Here is a 6,053-nt window from a genome sequence, read left to right as displayed (position 1 = left end):
CCATAACCTGTTGCATAACAATCCCCTTTTAACCTGTTCTTTCGTGATTTTCTTTAACTAAATACTGTTCATAAACTAATGTTTTTTCTTTTTTTTGTAAAGTTAAATAAAAATTTTTAGTCAGTTTATTCTTGGTTTACAGATTTAGTCAGTTTCTCCTTAGGTTACAGATTTCTTCAGTTTATTCTTAGGGCTGGGTTTGATGAAACTTAAACCTCAACTGTTCGGAGCTAAGTTGTAGAATGTGAAACTTTAGACCTACTCAAAGTTTTTACGGGTTCGAGTGGGTGGTCTATCAGGGTGTTTGGCAGAAATCTTTCAAGCAGATGAAGGAAATGGAAAAGTACTAACTATTTGCCAAATTTATGAGTAGCATAAAATAAGAATTCGTGCTGTGAGTACGATTAATTTTTGGCATCTGTTAAAGATATGATGCAGATGTTCTATTTTTTCTTCTCAAATTTAGACATTGCTTCTACATTTGTGTTATGTTTTAATACCCTTCCATTGTATCATCAAATACTGGTCCTTTAATACGATTAAATGTTATAAATTTGAACAAAACTTCTTGCTCCTTAAACTTCTAACAAATAAAACTTTATAATTCTAAATATAACGCTTATATAAATGAGTGCACTAGTCTACTTCTAGGACCTACGCACTTACATATTTCTATGGAATATTCATTGATGAACAAATTTTATTGAATTGCCAGTTCCAAGAACAAGACAATAAAAAGAAAATATACAAAAAACAACAGCAACAGCAACTGTTAAAGAAGTAAGCAGTACAATGAAAGAAACTCAAGATTTGTATAAAACAAACAGATCTAAAATAACGAGCTATTTTCCTAAGAAACCGAAAATAGGAACAAAAAATGAGGTCCTAAAAGAACTCTAGAAGAAATCAGAATCTCTGGTTAAGAACTACTAAACGTAAAACAAAATATAAGTAATAGAAGAGAAAAAGCTTTTAAAGAATCTACAGCAAATTAAAGAAGTAATAATAACAAAAACTGATAAAGGCAGGCTGTTGTAATACTAATAAAAACAGAATATGAAGTAAAATAAAAAAAGAGATTGGAAACGATACACAATTTCAAAAAATAAAACAAAACATTAATAAATCATGGGAAAGGAAACCAAATGCATGTCTTGAAACACTTAAAAGACAAATATTTGACAAACATTTATCTTTATTTACGTTTAAGAAGTAGAGATGCAGAAATATGGAACACCAAAAACACATAAATAACCATTCTTAATGAGACCAATCCTATTAACGTGTGACAGCTTCAATTATGAATTATGTAAATTGTTATCCTGGATTCTAAAACGATACACAAAAAAATGAGAAAACTGTCATATGTAACTCTTACGAAGTAACAAACAAATTAAAAAACAAACCCTAATAGCAGTATACATAGCTTCAACATAGAGTCAATGTACAATAAAATACCCGTAGAGGAAGCCATTGTAATAGCATTAAAAAATAGCTGAAAAAAATGAAGCTTTGTACTGTCAGTTTTGGTTTGTGTTTTAGTGAACGCTCCTGAAGAAGCTGTAAAGCGAAACGTTGAGTGTCTAATTAAATAAAATGGTTGTATAAAATTCCTAAATGTGAACATAAAAAAAGAAACATTTAGTTTAAAAATTCACCAAAAGAAAACTCACGATAGAAATTATGTACACTGGTTTTCCGAACACGATAAAAAAAGTAAAAATCGGAATATTAAAAAGATGATAATATCGATAATTAGATTACTTACCAATGAAAACGTGAAAAACGAACTTCAAAATACAAAAGAATGTTTCAAAACAAAAGTGAGGATAATTGAAGGATAAATCAAGAAACAACGAACCAAGAAAAAATGAACACAAACAACAAAATAACTGAACTGAATCCCCAAAAAGAGCAAGAGAAGAAATGTATTTATGGATTAATACCACTTGTAAGTGTTATTAGTGAAAAATTAATTAGATTGTGGTAAAAATTAAGCAAGCAACACAAAGTGAAACTAAAAACTAAAATCGTAAATAAACCAGTAGTTTTTGTTTGTTCGTTATTGACCTCAAAGTTACACAATGGGCTATTTGTGCTTTGCCCACCGCGGGTATCGAAACCCGATTCTCAACAATACAAGCCTTCATACTTATTGAGTATAACATATCCAGTGGTATTTGTTCACATTATACCAATATATATCTTAAACAATTAATTTATAATTGATATATAGGTTAGTAAATCCTTTTATCTGAATAATCTGTAATGATTGTTTTATTTTTAACTATTAGTTTATAAGAAAAATATGACTATTATTGACACACTAATGAAATAAAGCTCAAGTATTCATTTGCCACTATCCATATTTTCATATTAATGTTGTATGTTTTGACTTGTTACTAAGCACCGTAGCTATGCTGTCCCCACCAAGGGTACAGAAACCCAGTTTTTAGTGTCATAAGCCACTGCGGGGAATACGAAGTTTTATTATTTTTGACATTGGCACCTTGAAGTATTTAAAACTGAACCGTGCGTACAAAAATTATGTGACATGTTTTTGAAACAAATCATCAATTGCTTAATGTTTCTTAAATTTTAGAAATAAGATACCAACGTACCAATGGCACAGTGGTAAGTCTATGAACTTATAATGCTAGAACCCTGGTATCGATATTCGTGGTTGGCTCAGTACAGATAGCCCATAGTGTGACTTTGTTGTTAACTCCAAACAATATATATATATATATGTACGTCCCCCCGGTGGGTCTGTTGAAAGTCTAAGAAATTATAACGTTAAAATTCGATGATCAATTTCTCGCGGTAGACAGAGCGCAGATAGCCCAATATGTAGCTTTGCGCTAAAGCAAACAACCAAACGACATATTTGAACTGACTAACCACTTTATTATAGCCCTCTCTCACACGCAAAAACTTTTGTAGAATAAGACACTAATCATTGTGTTTAATGATTACTTGAGCCTTACAAATATAAAAAAAAATTACTCACAGCATAGCTAATCTACCAAACAATCGATAAGAGCAAGGATCACTTCGACTTTCAAAGGGATATTGTATTTACTGTCTGCTTAGTATGCATGTTTTTATCGAATATAATTATTAGAAGCCATTGTAATTGGTAATACAAAGGGAACACATTAACCATTATGAAAAAAAATGTGGCTGCCATCTGTTTTTGATCGACTAATGGAAAACATGAGTGGATCTGCTTACAAAATACAACAGATATTAGATTTTGCACCAATAGACCGATATAAAAATGAAAAAGGAGTTTGAAAACCGTTTATCACAGATACAAAAAGAGAAGCACAGGTTCAGTAATAATTATAGCATAAACTGTGGACAGCAAATGACTGGAAGCGTGTAATATGATCTGACAAACCTTGTGTTTGTCTGTACCGTGTCCTTTGTCCTGCATGTCGGACTAGGAATCCGAAAATCTATAGTTTGGATCTCGTTTCTGCAACATCACCCTCCACAATTTGCGGCAATGTTGTGTTATAAGAGTGGCGGCCAGATCCCATTATTCGATTATAGACGACTAAGGGTTTGCAGTAGGTGCTGTTGACTAACTAAATTACTTCAAGCCTATAAGTTCAATTATAGGGACGACTAGACCAGATGGCTCTCGTGTAGCTTTGCGTGAGTATCCAAATCAATCGACCAACCCTGCCTGCACTGACCGTAAAGTAAAAACACACAGAACATCACACTAGTCATTTGCCACTTGTAATATTATTCTTACAGCATAAGCTGCTTCAAAGTATGTAATGGTAATAGGAACATTATTTTGGTATGAAACGAATCAGTTGATTCCTTTAGATTTTCACTGTGATGGAAATATATCTCCCTGCCAAGATGATAATGCATCGAATTCATTGTGCGTCTATAGTCCAAAATTGGTTAGAAGAGAATGACAGTTGATTTACTTATCTTTTTTACCCACTACAAACACTGGATCTCAATTCTATTGGTCAACTTTGAGATAAATTTTAATGCCATATTTGTCATTGTAAGTTTTGAGACATATGCATACGTAAACAGTTGTAGCCCTTATTCTTTGAAGAATAAGCTGTAATTGAAAAAGACACCTTCTAGAATTTAGCAGAGTCTATGCCACAACAATACTTGGCTATCATCATGGTGCAAGGTAGTTCAATCTGATATTAGGGTTGGTTGTAGTAAAGTGGCCAATCAGTAAACATGCGCATGTATTCCTAGATTCAAACTATATGCTGTCAAGGTTTCGCATTAAAAAAAGGAAAAGAGTAAAACAGTATATGACTATTCAGCTATTTATTATTTATACAAGTAGGTAAACACGTGTTTGTAGCACATAAGGTACACTGAAAACAGCATGCAAGTCTCATATTTCGTATAAGTACGACAGCGTCAAGATAGTTTAAATAAGACTCTGATTCAAAGTTTTAGGTCACTTTTATCGAAGCAGTTAAAACCGATCTAGAGTGTCGTATCTTATTTCTGCGTTCTTCATTTACATACGGTCTGCAAAAGATGCGTGACTCTCCTGCGAAACAGGTACTTTTAGTTTTATAAATTAATAGCTACTACACCTGGACTTGGTGTTCACTTATCCTTGCTCTATTCGTCTTTATTTTTATTATTCCAAGTATATTTTACATTTGAGACAACTTAATAATATATATTTCAAACACATAAATTAGTACAAATTTATGAAATTAAAAAAAAGGTAAAATGAGTTAAAACTCACGTCAGGTGCCTTGTTTAGGTACATTAGGTGTGGAGAAATTTGCTATATCACCCACATAATGATTTATATTAAACAACCGATCTGTAATAAAACTTTCCGTTGTCTGTTACAATCAAAAATCGATCAATTCTGAAACAGTAACCTAGCAATACTCCAAACAACGTGTGTTAAACTACATGATACGATGTACAGATTTCTTTCGCAACCGAAAGTCATTAAAGTATTTGTAAAATAAAGTACATCTTTCAAAGAGTTAATCATTCCTACTGAATCCACGTGTTATTTCGTTAACACTTTTTTTCACATAAACTTGTCATATTAACTTCATATTGTTAGCCCTTGGGCATGATCTACTGGTCAACATGCAGGGCTGCAAATCGAGATTCGAGACACGATGGCGCTGAACAAACTTCACACTTTCAGCTGTGGACACGTAGTAAAAACGACAGCAAATGATATACACAGTTCAAAATGGCTTCTAACTGTAACCTTTTCTCTTCAATAAGTAGTTTGAAATTAGCAACGACCATACTTGAACTTTAAGCGTGTTTGACCTGGTTGTTTAATCCATGTATCATATAAGGTGCTTTTCAAGTTAAAACTCCATTTCCAATTTTATGTTAAAATACTTTTTTTATTAATGTGTCATCTATTTTATAACGAAATTATAACAGTAAAAACAAATCATAAGATAGCTAGAGGTATGTCTTCGGACTTTCAACGCTACAAACTGGGTTTCGATACCCGTAGTGGGCAGAACACATTTGTGTAGCTTTGTGCTTAAACTACAAATAAACAAGACAGCCAGAATATCTGGAAAGAATGAGGCGCCATCTGTTATATAATTGTTACTACTTTCGGATCAAACTTTCAAAATCATCAAACTCCTGGGTGAACATTTAAAAACGAAACAATAACTATGCCATAAATTTCCACTTCGACATAGACAACCCTATAATTTGAAATCGAGTTAGTCGTCACTACTTGCATAAGAAAATATGTATATCTAAAGGCAATTTGAAGCTCAAAAATATAAACCTTGACCTTTAATTTAACTTGTTATAAGTAAGTATTAATTTAAACAATTATACGATTATATGACTTACACGTCTGTCATTTGTTTGTTTGTTTTAACTCAAGGCTAAATAATTGATTATTTGCACTTTGTCCATTGTGTGGGTCGAACGTCGAATCTTAGCTTAATAAGTCCTTACACTTATCGCCGACTCACTGAAGAACACATTTTTTATCCCAAATGACTATTTATTTATCTTACTGTAGTTTAAAAATGCTATTTTCT

The sequence above is a fragment of the Limulus polyphemus genome, unplaced genomic scaffold, assembly GCF_000517525.1.
Source record: "Limulus polyphemus unplaced genomic scaffold, Limulus_polyphemus-2.1.2 Scaffold222, whole genome shotgun sequence".
NCBI classification, from domain to species: Eukaryota; Metazoa; Arthropoda; class Merostomata; order Xiphosura; family Limulidae; genus Limulus; species Limulus polyphemus.
Note: the sequence above shows the minus strand (reverse complement) of the source record.